At 42.6% G+C, this 26,233-nt stretch overlaps 1 long non-coding RNA gene across 2 annotated transcripts; it reads right to left on the bottom strand.

Moving 5' to 3' along the window:
* Window positions 1–3,832: 3,832 nt before the first annotated feature.
* On the bottom strand, window positions 3,833–18,894 carry LOC147361971 (uncharacterized). 2 transcript variants are annotated; one of them, XR_015138416.1, is made up of 3 exons: window positions 18,660–18,894; window positions 10,943–11,051; window positions 3,833–4,176 (listed from the first exon to the last, which is right to left on the bottom strand). It is a non-coding gene; the product is annotated as an uncharacterized LOC147361971 (long non-coding RNA). The 2 variants fall into 2 exon arrangements; XR_015138415.1 differs by having other exon boundaries at window positions 18,545–18,894.
* Window positions 18,895–26,233: the final 7,339 nt, after the last annotated feature.

Below are 26,233 nucleotides of genomic sequence, written 5' to 3' on the forward strand. Positions count from 1 at the left end.
GAGGAGCCTGGTGGGGTCGCTAAGAGTCAGGCATATGTGGTGTTGGAGAAGACTCTTGAGAGTCTTGGACTGCAAGGAGATCCAACCAGTCCATTCTAAAGGTAATCCGTCCTGGGTGTTCCTTGGAAGGACTGATGCTAAAGCTGAAACTACAATACTTTGGCCACCTCATGCGAAGAGTTGACTCATTGGAAAAGACTCTGATGCTGGGAGGGATTGGGGGCAGGAGGAGAAGGGGACGACAGAGGATGAGATGGCTGGATGGCATCACTGACTGGATGGACATGAGTTTGGGTGAACTCCGGGAGTTGGTGATGGACAGGGAGGCCTGGCGTGCTGCAATTCATGGGCTCACAAAGAGTCAGACACGACTGAGCGACTGGACTGAACTGAACTGAACTGAATCTGCCATATTACCGTGTATCTCCCAGCACAGGTCCTGGAACACAGAGGGACTCAGTAGATACAGAACGAGCAGGTGATTGAAAAGGTTCACACAAAAGGGGAAAAAAAAGTAAATATTTAATTACAAGTTTTGGGGAGGCAGCAGCCATAGCAAAGAGAGAGGAGTAAAAATGGTACCGTGTAAATATCCCTGTTGTGTTACAGTCTAACGGGGGCTTTTAAAGTGTTTTGTCACAGAGCGCTGAGCTGAGCTCTCTGTGCTGTACAGCTGCTTGTCTCTAGCCATCCACTTTACACATGGCAGTGTGTATCCGTCAGTCCTAATCTCCCAATTTGTTCTGCTCTCTCCTTCACCCACTCTGCCCACATGTTCATTCTCTACATCTGAATTTCTTTTCCTGCCCTGTAAATAGGCGTATCTCTACCATTTTTCTTGCCCAGGTGGCTCAGTAGTAAAGAATCTACCTGCAACATGAGAGATGCAGGTTCAATTTCTGGGTCAGAAACATCCTCTGGAGGAAGAAATGGCAACCCATTCCAGTATTCTTGCCTAGAAAAATCCCATGGACAGAGGAGCCCAGCAGTCTACAATTTATATGGTCACAAAGAGTCAGGTACAACTGAGCAGAAGTAGATTCCACATATATGCACCAATACACAATATTTGCTTTTGTCTTTCTAACTTAACTTCACTCTGGGTCCATCCATGTCTCCACAAATGACCCAATTTCATTCCTTTTAATGGCTGAGTAATATTCCATTGTGTGTATAAACGTGTGTGTGTGTGTGTGTGTCACATCTTCTTTATCCAATCATTGGTTGATGGACTTTTAAGTTGCTTCCATGTTCTAGCTATTGTAAACAGTGCTTCAGTGATCTAGACGGGTGGGATGAGAGGGGGAAGGGAGGCCCAAGAGGGAGGGGATATATATATACATATTGCTGGTTCACTTCATTGTATGGCACAAACTAACACAACATTGTAAATCAAGTATACGCCAATAAAAAAATAACGTATTGCATCGGTTTTTCTACTCTTTAGCTTTTGCATGTATGCTCAGTCACTAACTCGTGTCTGACTCTTCGCAACCCCATGGACAATAGCCCACCAGGCTCCTCTGTCCATGGAATTTTCCAGGGAAGAATACTGAAGTGGGTTGCCGTTTCCTTCTCCACTTCAATCCAGGGGTTCTTCCAGATCCAGGGATTGAACTCACATCCCCTGAGTCTCTTGCATTGGCAGGCAGGTGGTTTTACTATTGAGCCACCTGGGAAGCCGTTCTTCCTCTTTTAGAGCAGCCAAGTTTAGACAATTTTTAACAATTGGAAAACAGGTGATTGATTCTCCCTGTTTCTGAGTAATGCCAGGGGGAAGAATGCCTCTTAGTCTAGGCAATCATAGTTCTGATTTTTCACCTGACGTGATGAGCCCAGCGCCACCAGTGACTGTCTCCTGGGCCATATACAAAGGTCTAGTGTGGGCCTCCCAGGGGGAGAGTCATTCTCATTATGTTCCCAGACTTAGACAAAGAAAATAAACTCTATTTCCAAAACAACGTTAAGGGGCTATGCAAAAATACAGCCTAAGGGAATGAGGAGAAATGAATATTCTTATAATAATCCCTTAAAAGGGGAAATGTCACCTTAATTTAATTGGGGCTTTGCTATTACATTAATGTTCTTCTCTATCTGTGACACAGTTAAACTCTATTATCTAAAGCACTGACCCAAGATGAGCTATTTTTTCTCAAAAAAAAAAAAATCTTCCTGACATCATTTTTTCCAATGTCTTTTGTGAGTCCTTTGGTCCTGAATTCATTATTCGGAGGAAAGGAGAGTGAAACAAAACATCAGTTCGAGGGTTTGGAGCGTGAGTAGCTTGAAAAGCATATTCGACATTGTGATACAGATTTATTCTAGAAAATTTAAAGAGAAACTTTGATGATACAAACCGTGGGAAGTAAAGGATGACAAGTGCTCATAGATAGGGACACGTGCATGATAGACATCTGAGTAGCAGCAACTCACCAGCACCAGGACATTTTATTCCACTAATTATTATTCTTCACAGAGGGAGGTAGTACCTCTGTGAAGAATAATGTTTTAATATTCATTGATTCATTGACTCAACAAATATTTTTGGCATTGTCTCTGTGTTGCGTAGCATTCAAGGTATTTCCCTTATGTAAACTGTGTAATGAGAGCAGAGACAACAGGTAGATTGAGTAGAAAGAGACCTTCAGGTTGTTGGGGTGAAGGTCTTTCCCAGAAGGGATTTTTTTATGAGAATCTTGAACTTGAACCTCTAGGGATACATTCATGCTTATTGAAAAGAGGGATATGCTTTTAAAGATACATTTTTAATAAATTACATTCATATAAATATAAATGTTTCAATATTAATCATTTAATCTAAATTAAATTAACCTTAATAATTTTTTATTTTCTCTTCTTATAATTCACAATGTCCATGACATTTGGAGTCCACCTTTGAATATCAAGAGCCTTGAAATCTGTTCCCAAACCTGGGAGCTGTAGCTTATTACTTGGGGTATAGTTCTTGCATGATGGAAAAATGTGCTTTCCCCCTTTGTGGCCACTGCTTACCAATATTTCAAGACAAATCGTTAGAAACCCTTTCTAATGGTAGCAGATAGTTGCCATGAAAACACAAAGTCACAGTTTGTTAGGAACCTAGAGGGGATGGGGAAAACATTGCATGACTGTCTTTTGAATATGAAGTTGGTATTCCACATCGGTTAAAGACAATATTAGGGGCAGACACGGTGATTTTTTAACTTAGGAGATGAATTGTTTAGGATGCTTCCTCCCCCTATTAAATAAACTATCAGGCAGCACATGAATCATAGGAACTCAAAAAATCCTTTTAGACAATCTATTAACAAGTTCATGCTCTTACACTAGTGAATGCTGTTCATTTCTATCTTAGCTTCAGGTGTGAACAAGAGGCAGATAAGACTTAGGACAATCATGCGCCTCAATTCTCTCCTCTTCTGGGTAATTCTGACTCTGCAACATGCAAGGATGCGGGAACCCCAACAACCTGGAGGCCTCCTCTACCCAGATCTACCGACTGGCTCTGCTCTCATTACAAAGTTTAGATAAAAGAAATACCTTGAATGCTACCCAACACAGAGCAAATGCCCAATAATATTTGTTGACTTGATGAATAAATGAATATTAAAGTATTAGGTGACTACCTCCCTACTGGGGGCTTCCCTGGTGGCTCAGATGGTAAACAATCTGCCTGCAATGTAGGAGACCTGGGTTCAATCCCTGGGTCGGGAAGATCCCCTGGAAAAAGGAATGGCTACCCACTCCAGTATTCTTGCCTGGAGAATCCCATGGACAGAGGAGCCTGGCGGGCTACAGTCCATAGGGTCACAAAGAGTCGGACATGGCTGAGTGACTAAGACTTTCACCTTCCTATATTAAGAATAATAATTAATGGAATAAAATAGCAAAGAATCATTCAATTTGAAATCTCCAGAATTGAGCTTAATAACCAAAATAACAAAATAAATCAAACAGAACATGTGTAGGAGAGTACACAGAGGTGTAGGAGTGTGTTTAAAGAGATAAGTTGATTGAATTGCTTCTGAATTGCCTCTAAATTGTAGCGTTCCCCTACATGCTCCACAATGCTGCCATGGGCATGGTCCAAACACCCGAAGATCAATTAATGATTTACTTTCTTAAAAGGTGGATCTCAGAAGTGGAAACCAGGAAGTTGAAATTCTTATAGAAAACCTAAAAAGTAAAGGGAATAAAGTATTAAATATAAACACCAAATCAAAACCAAAAAAAAAAAACCCTAGAGAAAGAACTCTTTTTGTAATCAGTCTGTATTTCATGGTTTTCAGTTAGACTCACTATATTTTGTATTTTCATAAATTAGTTTGTTTAACATATTTAGACAATTGTAGTTGAATTTCATATTTAGTCATAAAGCTGGTATATGTAGGAGTCTATGTGGATCATAGACATGACCTTGGGAGCAACACTTTCCTCTCCTTCTACATAAGTTCCTTATGTTCCTATGTGTAGAGACCATTTTGAAGATAGAAAATGAGGTCTGAGGAATTAGTGCTTCTATCATGTCCCCAAGTGTTAGTCGCTCAGTCGTGTTGAGCCCTTTGTGACCCCTTGGACTGTAGCCTGCCAGGCTCCTCTGTACCTGGAGTTCTCCAGGCAAGAACACTGGAGTGGGTTTCCATTTCCTTCTCCAGGGGATCGTCCTAAGCCAGGAATCAAACCCAAGCCTCCTGCATTGTAGGCAGATTCCATACTGTCTGAGCTACCAGGGAAGCCTCACGTCCCCACAGTGTCTGTTTTATTTGTCCCTTAACCTATGTATTTACCAAATTTTAAATTGACTAATTTCTTGCCACAGTAGCATACATTGTGGCAGGGGGGAACAAAGCTCCAAAATTGTTGATGGTGTACGCTTTAAAAAAAAAAAAAGGTCCAGAAATTTTAAAAGAACAGCTCCAAAATTCATCAAACACAAATAATTCCCAAATTAACTTTCATTTCCCTGTGGTTCCTTAGAATGGCACCCCACTCCAGTGCTCTTGCCTGGAAAATCCCATGGAGGGAGGAGCCTGGTAGGCTGTAGTCCATGGGGTCGCTGAGGGTCGGACATGACTGAGCGACTTCACTTTCACTTTTTACTTTAATGCATTGGAGAAGGAAATGGCAACCCACTCCAGTGTTCTTGGCTGGAGAATCCCAGGGACAGGAGAGTCTGGTGGGCTGCCGTCTATGGGGTCGCACAGAGTCAGATACGACTGAAGTGACTTAGCAGCTTAGCAGCAGCAGAATAACAATAAAGAAAAAAAACAGATATTATGTAAATGAAAGAGACTGAAAGTATTATATAAATATTGCATTCCCCATCTCCATCTCCATTTTCTACCTTACTTCCCCCACTCCCCCACACTAGTTGAACTTTCCATTTTCTAATATTCTATATGATTTTTAACTTTGTTTCTTTTTCTCCTCCCCTACTAGAAAGTAAGCTCCCTAAGGGCCCAGAATTTTGTGTGTTTTATTTTCTGATGCATTCCCAGTGCTTAAACAGTGGCACACAGTAGGCACATCACAAGTATTTTATAGACTGAATAAGGCTAACAAGGGACTTGCTTCCTATGTGGTGGTAAAGAATCTTCCTGCCAGTGCTGGAGACGCAAGAGATGTGGGTTCAGTTTCCAGGTCAGGAGGACCTCCTGGAGGAGAAAATGGCAACCCACTCCAGTATTCTTGCCTGGAAAATCCCACGCACAGAGAAGCCTGGTGGGCTGAGTCCATGGGGTCGAAAAGAGCTGACATGACTGAGCACGCACACGCACAGGGCAGGCCTACAAATATCATGTCAACACATGCAGCTCAGAGCCCCATTTTCCATTAGCATTCATGTAGAACAATACTCGGTACAGTGTTTTCTCAAGGACTCCCAGGTCACTCTTCACGGAAACAATAAGCTAAATAACATTGCAACGGCACTTCAGCAATATGCCAAGTGCTTTCTCTCGCATTGTCTCTTTAGATTTCCCAGAAGCCTCTTGGGGAGCTTTTCCCATTCTCACAAAGGGGGTTATTGAAGCTCTGATAGGTGAAAGGATTTGTCCTAAATCACCCAACACTGAAAGCGCAGGAGCTTGGATGTCAAGCTGCATCGTTAAAAGACCAAGCTTATTGACTCTTCCTTCAGCCACACGATCTCTTATTTCTGGATTCTTCCCAAACAACCCTCCATGTAGTACCCCTGTAAATGTCTATTTTGGCAAAAGATGATTTGTCAGAACTATATCCCAGATTGTTCAATGTGCCATAATTTCAGGTAACTCTTACTTGACAACCATGTTCTTGTAGTTATTAAGGTTGAAAAGTGAAAGTGAAGTCACTCAGTCGTGTCCGACTCTTTGCGACCCCATGGACTTCAGCCTGCTAGGTTCCTCTTGTCCATGGGATTTTCCAGGCAACAATACGGCAGTGGCCTGTCATTTTCTTCTCCAGGGGATCTTCCCAACCCAGGGATCAAACCCAGGTCCCCCTCATTGTAGGCAGATGCTTTTACCATCTGAGCCACCAGGGAAGTCCCATTATGGTTAGTCTCCTATATACAAATGAGTTGCGCTCCAAGAGCATGTTTTTAAGTCCAGTTTGTGCATAAGTCCAACAGCGTTAGCCTAGGTACCCAACTAACACGATCAGCTATATAGTACCATCCTGTAGTAGGTTTACAATACTTTCCACACAAGTAATACATAAAGCAAACAAAAAATAAAGAAACCATTTTTGATCTTATAATACAGTACCTTGAAAAATAGAGTAGTACAATACAACAGGGGTACGTTCGCATCTTTGAAAGTTTGCCACTTGAAGGTTTGTATGTAGGGAGCTTACAGTATTAGAAACAATTTTGTTCAATGAAATAGAGAGGGTAATCATCTCAGGTGGTTTCATTTCCCTTCATTCCTGTTTCCCAACAGTTGATCATAAACAGAATACAACTGACCCTTGAGTAACACAGATTTGAACTCTGCAGGTCCACTTAGAGGCAGATTTTTTTCCAATAAATAATACTAGAGTAATATATGATCCACAATTGATTGAAGCAGTAAATATGCAAACAAGTTTATGGAGAGCCAACTGTAAAGTTACATGCAGACTTTCAGCTACGCTGGGTGGGGGTCAGCAACCCAACCCCTGCACTGTTCAAGGGTCAACTATGATGCTGGAATCAAGACTGCTGGGAGAAATACCAATAACCTGAGATACGCAGATGATACCACACTTAGGGCAGAAAGAGAAGAAGAACTAAAGAGCCTCTTGATCAAAGTGAAAGAGGAGAGTGAAAAAGTTGGCTTAAAACTCAACATCCAGAAAACTAAGATCATGGCATCTGGTCCCATCATTTCATGGCAAATAGATGGGGAAACAATGGAAACAGTGTCAGACTTTACTTTGGGAGAGGTTCTAAAATCACTGCAGATGGTGACTGCAGCCATGAAATTAAAAGACGCTTGCTCCTTGGAAGAAAAGTTATGACCAACAGCATATTAAAAAGCATAGACATTACTTTGCCAAAAAAGGTCTGTCTAATCAAAGCTGTGGTTTCTCCAGTAGTCATGTATGGATGTGAGAGTTGGACTATAAAGAAAGCTGAGCACCAAAGAATTGATGCTTTTGAACTGTGGTGTTGGAGAAGACTCTTGAAAGTCCCTTGGACTGCAAGGAGATCCAACCAGTCCATCCTAAAGGAAATCAGCCCTGAGTGTTCATTGGAAGGACTGATGTTGAAGCTGAAACTCCAATACTTTGGCCACCTGATGTGAAGAACTGACTCATTTGAAAAAACCTTGATGCTGGGAAAGACTGAAGGCAGGAGGAGTAGGGGATGACAGAGGATGAGATGGTTGGATGGCATCACCGGTTTAATGGACATGAGTTTGAGTAAGCTTCAGGAGTTGGTGATGGACAGGGAAGCCTCGCGTGCTGCAGTCCAAGGGGTCATGACTTAGCAACTGAACAACAAAACAAATATACACGCACACAGTATCTGATGGTTTCATGTCTGCCTATTAATATTTGGGTGCTTTCTCAAATGTCCTCAACATGAGATACATTAGGTTGGAAATTTTGCAAAAACAAGATTTTTCTGCTTTTGTTCTGCTACAGTTGAGTCTGAGAAAACTCAAGCTGGCCAAAGCCAAATGTTTTACTGTTTTTTGCAAGTTTCTCGAGTCTCTAAAGGAAATCATGAATGCAAAATGACCATGTAATTGTCCTTTGTACTTAAAGTTCTCCATTTTTCCTGAAGTTTATAGCAGAATATGTGGAAAGGTCAAGTGAGAAAGTCTAATAACAGGACTATCCATCTTCCTTTCACACTGCTCCTTCAGTTTGCCCTCTCATTTATGACTGGGGCTACTCTTCCCAAACCTCATTTGGCAGATAGGCTTAAAAGGTGCTCCCTATGGAATTAATGGAGAAGGCAATGGCACCCCATTCCAGTACTCTTGCCTGGAAAATCCTATGAGAGGAGCCTGGTGGGCTGCAGTCCATGGGGTCGCTAAGAGTCGGACACGACTGAGCGACTTCACTTTCACTTTTCACTCTCATGCATTGGAGAAGGAAATGGCAACCCACTCCAGTGTTCTTGCCTGGAGAATCCCAGGGACGGTGGAGCCTGGTGGGCTGCCGTCTATGGGGTCGCACAGAGTCAGACACGACTGAAGTGACTTAGCGGAGCAGAGAGATGGAATTAGATGCGGACTTTGTGGTGTTCTGGATGCTTGCTTCTCTACAGTGCTGCCTGGTTGACGCGGCCCTTCAGCATGGAGCTCACACGGTGCACTCAGTTCCACAACTTTAATCCCAATGAAATGACTTCAATTTACACATTTTGGAAAAGAAGTCTGATCGCTAATATAAGAGGTATCTGATTGTTCTTTACTTATGTTGCAACCACATCCTAACATCAACCACCGAAATCATTATAACTCCCAGGCTGAAGTTCTCCTAATTTCAGCAGTGGTTATTCTAATCATTCTGACACTAGGCATCATAGGGTTAGCCTGCCCCCTTTCATTTGGGATATTTTCTGTGACTAGGATGTCAATTTCCTCACTCACTTAAAGTGAAAAAAAGTGAAAGTCACTCAGTCGTGTCCAACTCTTTGTGACTCCATGGACTATATACAGTCCATGGAATTCTCCAGGCCAGAATACTGGAGTGGGTAACTGTTCCCTTCCCCACGGGATCTTTCCAACCCAGGGATTGAACCAAGGTCTCTCGTATTGCAGGCAGATTCTTTATGAGCTGAGCCACCAGGGAAGCCCTTATTCACTAAGATCAACCTAAATTCTATGTACTGCTGCTGCTGCTGCTAAGTCACTTCAGTCGTGTCCGACTCTGTGTGACCCCATAGACGTCAACCCAACAGGCTCTCCTGCCCCTGGGATTCTCCAGGCAAGAACACTAGAGTGGGTTGCCATTCCTTCTCCAATGCATGAAAGTAAAAAGTGAAAGTGAAGTTGCTCAATCATGTCCAACTCTTAGCGACCCCACAGACTGCAGCCTACCAGGCTCCTCCATCCATGGGATTTTCCAGGCAAGAGTACTGGAGTGGAGTGCCATTGCATTCTATGTACTAGGAGATGGTTAAAAGTTGCATGCGGCTTTGTGATGATATTTAAAATGTGTGTATGCATGAATGATACTAACAATTGTCACTCTGGTGTACTGAGCATCAACTATGAACTGGTCAATATGCTAGGTGCCATACATGTGCTGCTGCTGCTGCTGCTAAGTCACTTCAGTCGTGTCCGACTCTGTGCGACCCCATAGACAGCAACCCACCAGGCTCCCCTGTCCCTGGGATTCTCCAGGCAAGAACACTGGAGTGGGTTGCCATTTCCTTCTCCAATGCATGAAAGTGAAAAGTGAAAGTGAAGTCACTCATTCAAAACTCCCAGCAACAGTAATAGGACATAAGTATCACTGGAGTGAGTAACGAACTTGCCCAACGCTGGACAGTGGAAATGCTGAAACCCAAATGTGGGTTTGCCTGATCTGAAGCATTACAGGACTGCCTCTTCCCTCCAATTCTAAGATTTTTTAAGTGGCCAACCATTCCTACCTAATTATAATAATAATAAATCCATAGCACTCAGCACTCATCAGGAGCCAGGCACTATTATTGCTTATATATTTTCTCATTGAATAGTCATGAATAAGGCTGGGGAAACCAAAGCCTACGGTGTTTAAGGATCTTGCCCAAAGATCCTTGCACCCAGCTTGCAACTTTAGAGAGTCAGAATTTGAAATACGACAGGCTAGTAGCAGAGGCTTTGCTGATAACTACTGCATGATATTAGCTTCTCAGCTTAACAAATGCCTTTGGAGAGAATTTAGCAAAATCACTAGAAGAGTAAAAAATTTCTCTCATGCCATGTAAATGTATTCATGTGTACCTACTGTACCCTCCACCCACACACAATTTGTACACTTAAAACCCTTTCTTCACCATATGAATCATTTACAGCTTTAAAATTTACCATGCCCAATACAGCCCTTCTGCCAACAGAGAATACATCTAGAATTGCCTCCCCGCCCCTCCAGCACCACCCCCTCCCCATCCCCTGATTTCCCACCAGACAAATCTACACGGATTTCTTGGACACCAAGCCAAACAGGATAGGAAAAAAGGAACAACCTGTGTGCAATTCATTCTCATTAGTCCTTTCCAGGATGAAGGAGGAGAGCATATTCAGGTGGAACCCAGCATCACAGATTTAGACCAGGGTGCTTAGGCCACTGCCTGACACTTATCCAACTGTGAACCCTAAATCCTCCTGCTGTTACTCCAGTGCTCTCTTCCGCTTGGCCCTGGGCTCACTCCTAGTCTCTGTTTTGTTCTCTGCATAAAGTGCGAGCAATTTATTTGGGGCAGAGCTCTGATTTGGATGTCAAATAAAACTGATTGATTTTATGATTCTGTAAAGGTTACCTCAAAAGGTGAAACGATTTCTGCAGCAGAAGCGCATCCATAAATCCAAGCTATTTGTGACAAGTCCTGTCCCACGGTGGGAAGATGGATTCCGGAATCTGCAGCAAATCTGGAAGAGATGGTGAATTTTCCAGTAGACGTGGCTTAGGAGCTCAGGCTCCTTAGGTATCAGGGAGCCTGACATATACAAAGACAGTGTGGTTAAAGGAGAATTTGTTGTCAATTTTTCCTAGAGCCATACATACCAGCAGAATGAAAAATGAAATTGCCACGCTATTCCATTGGCAAAATAAAACAACACATCTGACACCTGTTAGTTACCTCACTGCCATCAATTTAGAGCCCTGGAACATGTTGTCTACAAATGATTCAGAAGGTCAGTGTGTGACTAGAAGCCTTCCAACTGTCTCAGTGCTTCCAAAACTCCCCAGAGGCAAGGTGTTTTCTTGTTGGATGTCATAGGCTAGGTGCTCAAATACATTTCACAGAATCTTTAATACATCTCGAATTTTCTGAAAATTCCCAAAATTCTTAGGGATTCTTGGCCCAGCAAATGGAGAATAGGAGCCATGGGAGATGGTGCTGTAGTTGCTGCTCAGTCACCAAGTCATGTCTGACTCCTTGTGATCCCATGAACTGCAGCACGTCAAGCTCCCCTGTCCTTCATGGTCTCCTGGAGTTTGCTCAAATTCATGTCCACTGAGGCAGTGATGCTATCTAACCATCTTATCCTCTGCCACCCTCTTCTCCTTTTGCCTTCAATCTTTCCTAGCACTGGGGTCTTTTCCAATGAGTCGACTCTTCACATCAGGTAGTCAAAGTATTGGAGCTTCAGCATCAGTCCTTTCAATGAACGTGTGTGTGTGTTACTCACTCAGTTGTGTCCGACTCTTTGTGATCCCCTGGACTGTAGCCTGCCAGGCTCCTCTGTCCATGGGATCTTCTTGGCAATAATACTGAAGTGGGTTGCCATTCCCTTCTCTACCTTCCAATGAATATTCAGGGTTAATTTCCTTTAGGACTGATTGGCTTGATCTCCGTGCAGTCCAAGGGACTCTCAAGAGTCTTCTCCACCACCACAATTTGAAAGAATCAATTCTTAAGCACTCAGCCTTCAATTCTTAAGTGCTCAGTCTTCTTTATGGTCCAACTCTCAGTGACACCAGTGGTAAAGAATCTGCCTGCCAATGCAGGAGACACAAGAGACATAGGTTTTATCCCTGTTTCAGGAAGATCCCCTAGAGTAGGAAATGGCAACCCACTCCAATATTCTTCCCTGGGAAATCCCATGGACAGAGGAATCTGGCAGGCTACAGTCCATGGGGTTGCAAAGAGTCAGACACAACTGAGTGTGCACACACATGCATCTACATCCATACATGGTTTCTGAAAAAAACAGAACTTCAACTATCCTTACCTTTGTAGGCAAATTGGTATCTCTGCTTTCTAATACACTGTCTAGATTTGTCATAGCTTTCCTGAGATGCTGAATATGGTAGAAAAAGGAAGGAGGAGAGGGATGTGGGGTGTGTGTGTGTGTGCGTGCGTGTGCCCCCACCAGTCTATAAAAGTGTTATCACAGAGGATGCATGGACCGTGGTGCACGCTAGTTTAAAGCATGAGGGTCCCCAGAGCATGTTTACTTGTCATGCCAATTGGCCTCAAATAGCTCCCCAAAGCAAGGGAATACTGGAGGTTACTTAAAAACATGGAATGAAGAAAGGGGGTGAAACCGCAGCTTATGTGCCAGGGAGCATGACAGGCTCTTCACCGACTCAACCTCTCTAGAGCCCAGAATTAATCACAGGGCAGAGAGTATGGTTCTGGTCCATAGGAATGAGGCTGAATGACATAATGCAGAAGTCATTGGCAGAGCAGCGATTCCAGTCTGGTCTTTTGGCTGCGATTGCTGCCCTTATTCTCCTCAATTCCTGCTCTCACCCACCTGGTTCAGGCTCTCATTGCCAATTGCCAGCCTGCCTTGAGTTCTCCTTAGTCCTTACAGCCTAATCAAAGTGTTGTTGTTGTTGTTGCTTAGTCGCTCAGTCGTGTCCGACTCTGCAATCGCATGGACTGTAGCCCTCGCGGCTCCTCTGTCCATGGAATTCTCCAGGCAAGAACACTGGAGTGAGTTGCCAATTCCTTCTCCAATCAAACTGTATCAATATCCAAGTCAGACCATGGCACATTTCTTTAATTCCTTGAATCGGTACCAGAGGACCCCATGGTCTGGCCCTTGCACTTTCTGGCATCCCTCAACCTCCCACTTACCACTTTGGTCATAGTTTCCGCCATGCAGCCAGATAAATATTCCTCACCACTGCACACTGGCGTTCTAACCCCTGTTTCTGGAATGTCTGCCCCTCTCCGCTTTGTCTGGCTGACTTAGTATCATCCAAGGCTTAGCTGAGGCCTCATTTCCTCTGGGGATCTTGCCTGGTCCCCACGTTGACTCGGAGGTCCCTCTCTGTGTTTCCATAGCATTCCTATATCCCCATGCCATGAAAATTCGCCACATTACGTGAAAACAACCTTTCTATATCATCTACCTCACTAGTTTTATTTTTTTTTAAGATTTTTTTTTTGATGTGGACAGTTTCTAAAGTCTTTGTTGAATGTGGTACAATATTGTTTCTGTTTTATTTTTTTTATTTTTTGCCCACAAGTCACGTGGATCTTAGTTCCCCAACCAGGGATCGAACCTTCATCCCCTGCATTGGAAAGCAAAGTCTCAACCCTGGGACCACGAGAGAAGTCCCTCTCACCAGTTCTAAATTCTCTAAAGGCAAGGGCCAAATGCTGCATGCTTTTGTACACCTGGGCTTTCCACGCAGTGCCTTTAAATTTTTGTTTGTTTTTCCCTGATCTGATTATATCTAAAGGGGCTTCCCAAGTGGCTCAGTGGGTAAAGAATCTGCCTGCCAGTGCAGGAGACACAGGAGACACAGTTTCAACCCCTAGGCTGGGAGAAGGAAATGGCAATCTACTCCAGAATTCTTGCCTAGAGAATTCCATCAACAGAGGAGCCTGGCCAGCTACAGTCCATAGCGTCACAAAGAATCAGACTTGACTGAAGCGACTGAACATACACACACATTATGTATAAAACACATAGGAAAGAGAGATTTCTCTTAGATAGAGTGGAGATGTGACTAATCTAAGCTGCTCCTGGAGTGATACTGGCAGGTAGGCAGGGGACATGAGAGATGTAGGTTTCCAAGAGGAAACAGACTGGAGGGCATTCAGGGGAAACAGCCTCAAATCTCAATCTACAACCACAGAGCTACCCCTGTCTGCACCCAGTCCTTTCGGATTTTCTTCTGACCACATGAAAGAGTTGGTCCCTCTCAGGATTAAATGTATTCGTCTCCAGATCCCATCTTTCCCTTCCTCTGGAGGCCCTCAGATCATTGATTATCCCTCTCCCCTCCTGAATTCTCGACTGAGAAGTCCCAACAGAATGTACACATCCTCCGATCTCAGAGCTTCTAGGTAAAGAAAGTAGGTTTCCTATTTTCTTTGCCTCTACTTCCGTCCCTGAATCCATAAGAATAAAGGAACACAAATGGGGCAGATCCACTGGGACAAAGAGAAACAGGACAGAAATCTACAACGGGTGATGATAAAACATCAACCAAGTTTTGAAGCTGGAAAGAGGGTGTATGAATTGCCCGTTGACTTGGCAAAGGAAAAATGGCTGAAAGCTGTCTCCATGTACGTAGAGAAATGCTCAAGAGAAGCAGGTTGATGTGTGCCATAAACCCCAGCACACACTTAAGAGACTGGAGGCGTGAGGTACCATACCTCAAAAGGCAGGTTGATGAAGGTATGGTTGAAAGCAGGATTGGTTATATAAGATGCAGACTCCTAAATCTCACTATCCACTTTGCAACCGATTAATCACCCTTCTCTTGCTCAGTATTAGAAGGATTGTTTTTTGGAACATCTTTTGAAGCAGAGACTCTCCAGGCTCAGAAACACAGCAACCAGGGGAAAGAGGTGATGACTCACTCACCTTGAAAACAAGAGGATTCAGTGCAAGTCCAGAAACTGATCATGATATTCTCAGTCCTTTCTCTCCTCAACTCACAGATCATTGGCAACCAGACTTGGGGCGTTAGAAAGGAGACTATACCATTTTTCTGTTGAGAAAACACCTGTGGCCATCAAAGAATGACTAGATGCTAAAGCCCAGTGTAACCTTGCTGGGAATGTACTGGGGTTGATAAGGGAGGAAAGAGATTAGTCACTACAGAAGCTGGAAGAATTAGCTGGCACAGACTAGGAGGATCTAGCAGGGCACCCCTGGGATTAGATTTGAGAGCGACTGATCAAGGGTGCCAGAATATAAAGTTGGGTAGGTGAGAATACACTGATTTGGGGGCTCTTTCTCAGAAAATGGAATTAAATACTCTGTCTAGGATTCTGTGGCTTGAAGCAGACTCACTATTAGACAAAGCCTGTACATGCTTGCCCTGCACGGAGAAAAACTGAAATGCCTGGATTTCTCTGGCAGATGGTTGTTGTTATTATTCAGTTGCTAAGTTGTGTCCAAATCTTTGCAACCCTATGGATTGCAACCTGCCAGGCCTCCCTGTGCTTCACTATCTCCCGGAGTTTGCCCAGGTTCACATCCAGTGCTGTCCATAATATGATCATCAAATGTTATAGTCTCCTTTCTAAAGACCCCAGGCTGGTTGCCAGGGATCTGTGAGTTGAGAGAAAAGATTGAGTATATCAAATCCATGAATTAGTGATGCTATCCCACCATCTCATCCTCAGCAGGATTCATTGGAAAAGACCCTGATTTTAAGAAAGATTAAAAGCAAAAGGAGAAAAGGGTGGCAGAGGTTGGCAGGTGGTGGAGGAAGGCATAAAAGGTGGAGAAAGATAGGCCTGCTGGAGCAGATAGACTACAAGAGGCCCCAACTCCCTCTTGGGGATTAGTCTCCTCACGAGGGCCCAGGGGATACAATAGTCACCGAGGCCATCAGGAATGCACTGGAAAGAAAGTAAACAGCATTTTTAGGAAGATCAGCTTGTGCTGCATAAGGATTTGCAAATGTTCTGAGGGGAAAAGTCCCAAAGAATGCAAGACCCACCTCAAAATATTCCCCTTCTTTCACAGATCTTGGTCCCTCAAGTCCTAGATGACTTAGTAGCCTTGTGATACTTCTCATCAGATGTTTTATATATATTGCTGTATGTTTTTGGTTATATCTTATACGGGATTATTCTGTAATGAACTACATTTACCACTACAGAAGTAGCTAGGAGATCTACAGGAGATCTGTAGATCCAGCTTTCCACTACAGGAGATCCAGCTCTTTTGAGGTATTTAAGTTTTTATACCTGAATAAGAATATGAGCCTATAAATAATAATCAGCAATTAATAAGTTTAATATACTAACAGGAGTGAACAATTCTTTTGGAGAGCATCAAAGAATTGATGCTTTTGAACTGTGGTGTTGAACTGTGGTGTTGGAGAAGACTCCTGAGAGTCCCTTGGACTGCAAGGGGATCACACCAGTCAATTCTAAAGGAAATCAGTCCTGAATATTCATTGGAAGGACTGATGCTGGGACATGAGTTTGGGCAAGCTCCAGGAGATGGTGAGGCACAGGGAAGCCTGGTGTGCTGCAGTCCGTGGGGTCGCAAAGGGTCGGATACGACTGAGCAACAGAACAACAGCAATTAATAAATATTGAAAATAAACAAGAGTCAAATCTCCAGAGGAAACTGACTAACTTGAGAGGCAGATACAAAACGAACAATAAAGGAAAAACAAACTTTGGGAGATGGATATGAAGCAGGGAGTAAAAGAATAAAAACATATAGTATCCTTACAAAAGAAATTAGAGAAGCTATTGCAGCCATGAAAAAACAACAGGATACCATCAAAATGGAAGATCTGAAGAATAACTAGAAACTTTTCAAATTTAGAAGTCATTATTTCTAAAACACTATATTCTAAAATACAAATCAGTAACTCTATAGAAGCTTGGAGGATAAGTTTAAGATAAAGTAACACAAAAAGGTGAAAAACAAAAGGCAAATAGAAAAGAAAAAATAGGAAAATAGGGGGTCCATTCATGAGGTTCAATGTTTCAGGAACAGGAGGCAGAAAGAAGAGAAGAAAGTTATCAAGAAACAGAAATATTTTTCTACAAGTAAAAAACTGTGCTTGTACAAAATTCCTACAAGAATACAATGACTGGAAACATAAACAAGACACATTATCATTCAACTTATTTACTAAGGTTAAGAAGAAAATCTCAAAAACTTCCATAAAGACAAAATGTGTCCTCCATTAAGGATCAAGAATTGGAATGGCATCAGACATTCCCATTTACAATAGTAAGAACTAGAAGAAAATGGAACAGTATCTTCAAATTCTGGTGGAAAATGATTTTGCACCTAGAATTCTCCAAGACGAATTATTAAGTATGAGCATAGATTACTCCCATTTCCAGACACTTGAAATCTCAAAAATTTACCTCCTGTGCATTGGCTCTTAGGAAGATCCTGGAGTATTTGCGCTGCCAGAATGATAGAGTAAACCAAGAAAGCCAAAGACATAGAATCTAGGAAACAAGGACTCTGACAGAGAAAGAGGCTGTGGGAGCTAGTCCATGGGATTTTCGCAAAGAAAATGCCAGGATGACAGCCCTTAGGCATAAAGAGAGAGCAGCTAGGGCGGACTGAGGCAGAAGAATAGATGTCGACAGTAAGAGAGGCCTCAATAACATTAACAGCTATGAAAATGGACCTGATTTATTTACGTGTTTGAGTATACTAACAGGAATACAGAATTCTCTTGGAGAGGCTGGGGAAGAATTAATGAGAGCACAGAGAAATTTAATGACAAAGAAACTGTGCAAGATAGAAAAAGCAAAAATAGTGCACTTTGTAGCTCAACATGAGTAATAATTATACAGTAAACCCTGAATATTTATTTAGATAAAAATAAATATTTTTATGTAATAAAAATTGTTATATAACCATTTTGGGGAAATTGGGGAAAGGAAATACGATATGGGTACCTACCTCATCTTTCATGGTAGGGAGTCAATAGGAATGTCCAAAACGAACATTAACCAGAAACACAATGGCACATATCAACATAAACAGCTAAAAGCATTAAGCCTGTTTCTAGGAAGTAAGTCTTGGAGATGGAAGGTTGAGACAGGGGAAATATAGGTATTTTTATTAGCTTTTGAGCCATTTGACTTTTTAAAACTTTGAACATGTATTGCTTTGAATATATATATATATGTATAATTGTATATAGAATTTAGATCTAATCACTTACACAATAAGTAAAAGCAATGAGTAATTCACAGACATTTAGGCGTATACCAGCCCCTCCCATCTTAAAACAAAGAACACCATAAACCTCCCTTGACACGTTTTTGTCAACTTTCTGCTCCATTTCTTTTTCTTCACAGGCCAGCTTCTTTAGTGGTGATTTTCCTCACCGTATGCATTTCTCACCAGCCACTTAATTATTCCCCTCCCTTTCTTACTGGCCTCTTGTTCAACCCCATGAATTCGGTTTCCTTGTTTGACGATGTTAGCTGACCTCTTTCTGTCTTACATACCACAGTTTCTCTTGCTCTTTGTGCCCCTCTGGTCACTCCTTATCTTCTCATCCCTCCAGGGTGTCTGCTTTTTCTATTTGGCATGCCAATGTGCTCGGAAAACTCCTCTCAATACCTGTAGACTCCGCTTCCAGGCCAGTTTCTAGGTTCCTCTCTGGACTGACCCTTCAACGGAATGTCTTCTCCTTGTTTCCAGATCTGCTGGCTCCTTCAGACATATGGTTACCAGGTTCCCTTGAACTATGCCCTGAATCTCTGGGCCTTTTGCTCACCCTCTGCCCAACCCCATCTTCTGAGACTGCTGCCTGGACCAAAGAATCCAGTTTCTACTTGTCCAGGCAAACACTATGCATGACAGCCTAAGTTAGAAAGGAACATGGTATTTCAGAGAGAGAAAAACAGAAGTCTAGAGTGCCTAGAGAAGACAGAGCCAAGGAAACAGTGGCTGAAGATGCAGCTGGAGAAAGATGCCGGGGCCATGTAACACACCGCCTTTTATTCAGCGTGAGAACTTTTGTCTTTTTCAAGGCTAGTGGAAAAACATTGAATTCTTTGCAGCATAGAATAATTGTGATCAGATTTCCATAAAAAATGAGTTTGGATCAAGTACAGAGAATGCATAAGATGTGGATGAGAGCACCCCAGTTAAGAATGGTGCAAAGAGAGACAGTGGTAGTCAGAATAAAGTGATGGTGGAGATGGAGAGATGGAACTGAAACAGGTTAGGTGGTAAAATCAACAAGACTCCATCATATTTGGTTACGGGTGATGAGGGAAAAGTATCAAAAATTCTACTTGAACAGTTGAGTCATTGATGGTAGCAATCAAAGATAATAAGGAAACTGGAGGAGAATCAAGTTTTTGTGAGAAGATCCTGAGTTTTTGAGCTTGAGTTGTGTTTGAGACAGCTAAGCGAAGATTATTAGGTTAGCTAGCTAGATAGTTCTGGAGGATAGAAGAATTATCTGAGTTGGTAGTTACAAATGATGTGGTTAGAGGTATGTCAGTTTCCTATTGTTGCTATAACAAGTTGTCCAAACTATTAGTAGCTTAAAACAATATGTCTATTATTTTACAGTTCTAGAGGTCAGAAATACAAAATGAAGGTCAGAGGCCCAACATAGGCTTTGCTTGGACAAATCAAGGTGTTGGCTCAAAGCAAGCTGTCAACTCATAGGGAGAAATGTTCTTTTGTCTTTCCAGCTTCAAGACGCTACCTACATTCTGCATTCCTTGGTTTGTAGCTCCTTCCTCAATCTTGAAAGCCAGCAGTGGACCATCTTCACATCTCTGTGTCTCTGCTCTGATCTGATTTCTGCATCTGTTTCTCTCTCTTTCCACCACACTCTCTTTCTCTCTCTGACCTCTGCTCCTATTGTCGTTTCTCCTATCTCCTTCCAGATAATCCAGGAAAAAGTCCCCATCACAAGATTCTTAATTTAATCATATCCATAAAATCCTATTTCTCATACAAGGTACACTAATGTGTTCACAGTTTCCGGGATTAGGATGTCTACTTTAAGTGTAGGGACACAGCTCTGTACATGTTTACTGAGTAGATGATGCAAACAACGAGTGAGGTATTTTAAATGAGATGCTATTTTCCTCTAATCTGATAGAATCAAACTCATAGATAGGGAAGTATAATGGATGAAATAAGAAAAAGAATAGAATTTACAGTACTCCTGAAATCCAGGTTGTTTTCACCCAAAAAGTTTTAGGTACTTTTTTTAAGGTTTATTTATTGACTGTACCAGGTCTTCATTGCTACACATGGGCTTTCTCTGCCTGCAGCAAACAGGGGCTCCCCTCTAGTTGCAGTTCACAGGCTTCTCATTGCATTGACGTCTCTAGTCGGGGAGCACAGACTCTAGGCACGTGGGCTCGGTAAGCACGGGTTCAGTAGTTGTGGAGAGTGGGCTTAGTTGCCCCGTGGCATGTAGGATCTTCCCAGGCCAGAGATCCAACTGGTGTTCCTTGCAACACAAGACAGGTCCTTAACCACGGCACTACCAGGGAAGCCCTAGGTAATTTTGCTACTAAAGAAATTGTTGCTTTGGAACAAGTATAGACTTTGCCATGTCCTCAGTAAACAGAGGACACAGCCCCCATGAAGGTGACCTCTCTCATGGCTGGATCCAATGAGATACTCAGGAAAGTTTTGTTTCCTGCCCCTGTAACTCAGATGTGCTAGTCTGAGAGATTTTAGTATCCAAGGGAGTTCTAGTTCCATCAGGGGACACAAGATGGTTGCAAAGGAGTAGCAACTTCCTTGTAACCTGGTTTTTCACCATACCACTGGACAAGCAAGCAAAAGAAGGATTAGCATTCAGTTTGGCTTGTTTGATCCTCACTCTCAAATAACAATAAGGCGCTGCCACTCAAAGACGGAAAGAAGAGGTATGAAGGGAACTCATGCTGTCTTGTAAGATCATGTCCATTGGATGACTCATGCTACCTAAACAGAGAGGTCCATCTAGGACTCAGAAGCATATGCATAGCAGGGGACTCTAGTCAAACAGAAATTGAAGTAGAGGGAAGAAGGATGTCTCGAAAACTCAGCTACGACCCAAAGTCGAGTTATGGAAACAAGAATTGCAACTGTTCCTCAGTGTTCCTTCTTTGTGATGTTACGCATGTATTAAATGTGTTATCTGAGCTCCTTCTCTTTCCTCTCCTTGCTCCCACTATCAGATTAGAGTCTGCCTTGTGACATACAGGCCATTTTGCTGATAGGTGGAAGACCACTGATGAGAATGACGGAAACCAATGGAGCAAGAGGAGGAGAGGCATCACTCAGTTAATCCAGGTTAATCAGAATTCCAAAAGTATGTTGAATTCACTCTGGAGAATTACTCCCTTCCATTGTGTATTTCATCTTGGCAAGGAAACTGGGTTGATCTCGTGACAAGGAATGCGTGCTGGCACAGGTGTGTGCATGTTTGCTCATTTGTGTCTGACTCTTTGTGACCCCATGGACTTCAGCCTGCCAGGCTCCTCTGTCCATGGAATTTTCCAGGCAAGAATACTGGAGTGGGTTGCCATTTCCTTCTCCAGGGGATCTTCCTGATCCAGGGATCGAACCTGTGTCTCTTATGCGCATTGCTGTTGCTGTTGCTAAGTCACTTCAGTCGTGTCCGACTCTGTGTGACCCCATAGACGGCAGCCCACCAGGCTCCCCCACCCTGGGATTCTCCAGGCAAGAACACTGGAGTGGGTTGCCGTTTCCTTCTCCACTGCTAACAGCCAAAAACAAAAGAAAAGTAAAAAGATCCCTTGCAAGTTCCACCAAGTGTAGTGTGTCAATTTCCATATTTGGAGAATAATTAAGTTCAAGAAGTTTACAGCGTCAGTAAAAACGGCTGATTTTTCACTACTGCAAAATGGAAGTACATACAATTACCAAGCACGAATGCAGATTCATCAAAATCAAATGTTACAGGGTAGGTCTCTCTTAACTCTACTCTCTTCAACAAGAAACGGAAGAAAGTTTCATCACATGTGGCTGAAGGATGTGTCTCCGGTTCAGTTTTCTCTTCTGCTTTGATAGTTCAGTACCAGCAGTCTCTCTGTGTGTCTCTGTTAGTCCCAATGATCCCTTCCATTATTATATTTAACAGAAATTGCAGCAAGTTCTACTAACATCTCTCAGAGTAATTACTCAAAATTCAGCAACTATGTTCTCAAACTCCAGTTACCTCTATTCTTAGTTACACAGAACTGAAGAAGATTCCTTGTTTCCAGGGCACTCGTAAAATTCCTTCCCATTGTTTACTGCCCGAGACTAAAATTTTTCTATTTGGGAGATGCATTTTTTCAAACGTGTCCTCATCACCCTGCTGGTCTCTCCCTCCGCCTTTTTCTGAGCCCTCCTCAATCTGCCATCCGTCTCTGCCAAATGCCCAATGGGATGCCCTCTCTGCCCAGATACCCATTTGTACTTCTCCTAAACACACAGCAGTAAACACCTACTGTTTGACGATTTCACGCCCGCAGTTGGGAACCTCTCAGAAAGCCCCTCGGCCTGATCTAACTGGAAGGTAAATGTGCATCCTTCAGTGCATACCTTCCTTTCCTTCTTTAATTTTCCTTCTAATGGTATTTTTCAACGGTGTGAAAGGAAAAAGTATTGGAATCTTAATGGTAATTTCTTATCCCCGCCAAGGTGGATGGTGCCTTATGTTGGTTAAAGGGAGAGTTTATTGTCCTACTTCTTCTGGCATCACCATTTTTTTCCAGTTGTTGAATTGCTCCCATAGAAGTGCTTCTAGGTGAGAGAACTAACTGTTTGGGCTCCATAGGAATCAGACAATTGGATATGAAACCAAACCCTCAGTCTCTTTTCTTTACCGTGGTGCTCTGTCTAATCATTCTCATGAGAGAGAGAGAAATAAAGGCTTTTTCAATGGAGCTAGAGATTTCGGAGATGAATATAAAGTGTTACAGCTTAAATGATCATTAGAGACCATCTGATCCAAACCATGCTTGTGAAAAATGAGGAAACTGAGGCTCAACAAATGGAAATGGCTTTCCCACAGTTAGGGAGAGAGAAGACTAGTCTCACAGTCATAGCATATTCTCACGGTCGTAACACTACCAGGCACTGCTTTCTCTTTCCTGCAAGACACATGATATCATCAAGGAAAATCTAAAGAGGACATTCAAAATAGCCTAGCTCTTGTCACCCAGCTCTGCCTGATGCTTTGTTCAGAATGGAGAATCCCCTCTCTTCTCTTAAAAACGATGACCACAGCTACAACCGCCTCGCTTGCTTTACTGGTCCCTGGCTTCCAGAAAGTTTTGCTTTCATTTTTCCCTTCCTAACTAGTGATCTGCCCTGATGGTCTCCAACATAATCCCTCACTATCTTGCCTACGTCCCCACCTCACCCCGAAACGGCTCCCCCTTCACCCACCACCAGCGGCCATCTGACTCCCCAATTTTATTACTTCTTCTTCACTTTTTTTTTTTTTTTTTAATTTGGCTGCCTCACGACTTGGATTCACCACTCGGAATCTTTGTTGCATGTTGCCATGAGGATCTTTCTTTGCAGTGCAAGGACTCTCTAGTTGTGGCTTGCAGACTCAACAGCTGCAGCACCTGGGCTTAGCTGCTCCACGGCATATGGGATCTTAGTTCCCCAAACAAGGATCAAACCCGTGGCCCCTGAATTGCAGGACAGATTCTTAACCATCGGACCACGAGGGAAGTCCCTTCTTTCATCTCTCCCAGACCCTTAAGAATTCTTTAGTATGTCACTTTTTGGGTCAAGTCAATGTATGGCAAAACCAATACAATATTGTAAAGTAAAATTAATTAATTAATTAATTTAAAAAATAAATAAAAGCAGTTTTAATTTTTTTTTTTTTTACATTACAGAATGTTTGAGAATTAGAGAAAAGGGCCAAAGTATGATTAGTATTCCCATATTTCTAATGAAACTATTCATTTGACATATTTCCTTTTGGACTATTTTCACACTGCAAGTACATTATCTCAATTATTTTTGTGTTCTTGCATATTTTTCATGCTTTTTAATCATGAAAGCTGAGGATGGGGTAACATACTTTAAAGATGGAACGGGCCATGAGCCAAGCGTATGGGCAGCTTCTAGAAGCTAGGAAAAGCAAGGAGAGAGATTTTTCCCCTGGAGGCTCCAGAAGGGACGGAGATCTGCCAATGCCTTGATTTTAGTGTGCAAAGCCAATTTTGGACTTCGAATCTCCAGAATTGTAAGATAATAAATTTGTGTTGTTTTAAGCCACTAAGTTTGGGGTAATTTGCTACAGCAGCCGTAGGAAACTAATACAATCTTCTCCCGTACTCAAGGCCAGAACTCCAGGAGCTCCATACAAACACTACGGCTTTTTTCAGTGACTTGGGGTCTCCTTCTAAAGTCTAGCTCCCACCTGCAAGTTCACTGCTTCTCCTGATTTTGCTACTTTTACCCCATGCCTCTCTACTCACCCCTTTGGATTAGTGAACTGGACTGACATCTACCTGGATGCCCTCTCTTGATAATTCAACTTTCATCTCTTCAATGTCTGACCTCGGTACCTCGAGTACTAGGCTGGAAACAGCACTCTGACATCAACACTTGTCCAAAAAGGGAGATTAGGTAAGGTTTTCAGATCCAAAAGACATGGACAATTTATCATTATCCCAGAACTTTCCTGAGCTCTAGACTCCCATGTTCAGTAACTAACTGGTAGCTTACATCTACCAGGAGGTACTCATAGATATTTAAACTCAACATGTCAAAAAGTGAACTTAAAATTTCCCCAAGTCCTATTCTTTCTTTTGCATTCCCAGTCCTGGTTATTGGCAACATCCAATCTTCTCAAAAGAAGGAGGAGGGCATGGCAACCCACACCAGCATTCTTGCCTAGAGAATCCCATGGACAGAGGAGCCTGATGGGCTACAGTCCATGAGGGTCACAAAGAGTCGGACATGACTGAGTGACTTAGCATGCACGCAGTAATCTCATTCTTAAACCTCAAAGTTATTGTGGGTCCCTCCATCTTATATGCTACCCAATGCTCCACATGGAGAACTGCTCATTTGTGTATTTTGGAACACTTATAGCTTACCATTCATCAAGGACCATAATATAGCAGACTTAATTATTTTATTATAATTTAGCTATCACTCTTTCACTTTTCACTTTCATGCACTGGAGAAGGAAATGGCAACCCAGTCCAGTGTTCTTGCCTGGGGAATCCCAGGGATGGGGGAGCCTGGTGGACTGCCATCTATGGGGTGGCACAGAGTCGGACACAACTGAAGTGACTTAGCAGCAGCATCAGCAGCCATTAACACAAAAATGCTTATTAATATATATATACATATATATAGTATTAAAATTGGTTTGCAAATGAATGAAATGGGACAAAGTGACTATCTCCCCCTATGCAATGTATGTTCCCCTTACAACTAGAAAACTGTACCAGGCCTGTACCAGTCTAACAATAGACTCTTTCCTCTCCAACTGTGGGTACTTCCAAATTCTTCTGGAGGTCACAGCAAATTAGGCTTTTATTATAGAAAGAGATTATTCCTGTTTTCAGTTTACCAGTTTACCCTGATAGTAGTGTTTAAGACTCTGTGCTCCCAGCGCAGGGGGGTCAGGGTTCAATTCCTGGTCAGGGAACCAGAACCCACATGCCACACTAAGAGCTCACATGCCATAGCTAAAGATGCCACAGCTAAGACTCAGAGCAGCCAAATAAATAAATAAACATTTTAAAAAAATGATCATTGTACATCATGACACAAGCATTGGTATTTTGATACGTGGGAAGGGGTAGCAGCCCGCACCAGTCACCACCAGTGCTCAGAAAGCATTTCTGGCCTAAGATACGATGTATTGAAATTGAATCTCATGGGCTCCCAGTGATCACTTGGTGAGTTCATTTTGTAGGGACCCACTGAAGTCCACTGTCTTACTTACACCTTCAATGAGAAGCATGAGTCTATCGCCAATTGATTCCTTGTCCTGAGCATTTTGTCCTACTGGGAATGAGATTCTTTAAGATCCTAATTTTTACTAACAGGTGACTGCTTAGAAAGTGTAAGTGATATGGAGATGTACAAGCCATGTGCTTTTTGGAGTTTAGAAGGTTTGCAATTTTTGTGTTTCCAAATGGGATCCAGCCTTACTGCTTTTCTGTTTATAAAAATATATATTC

This window comes from Bos grunniens, chromosome 12, assembly GCF_055505025.1.
Source record: "Bos grunniens cultivar Pamir isolate PY7600 chromosome 12, Bosgru_T2T1.0, whole genome shotgun sequence".
Classification (NCBI taxonomy): domain Eukaryota; kingdom Metazoa; phylum Chordata; class Mammalia; order Artiodactyla; family Bovidae; genus Bos; species Bos grunniens.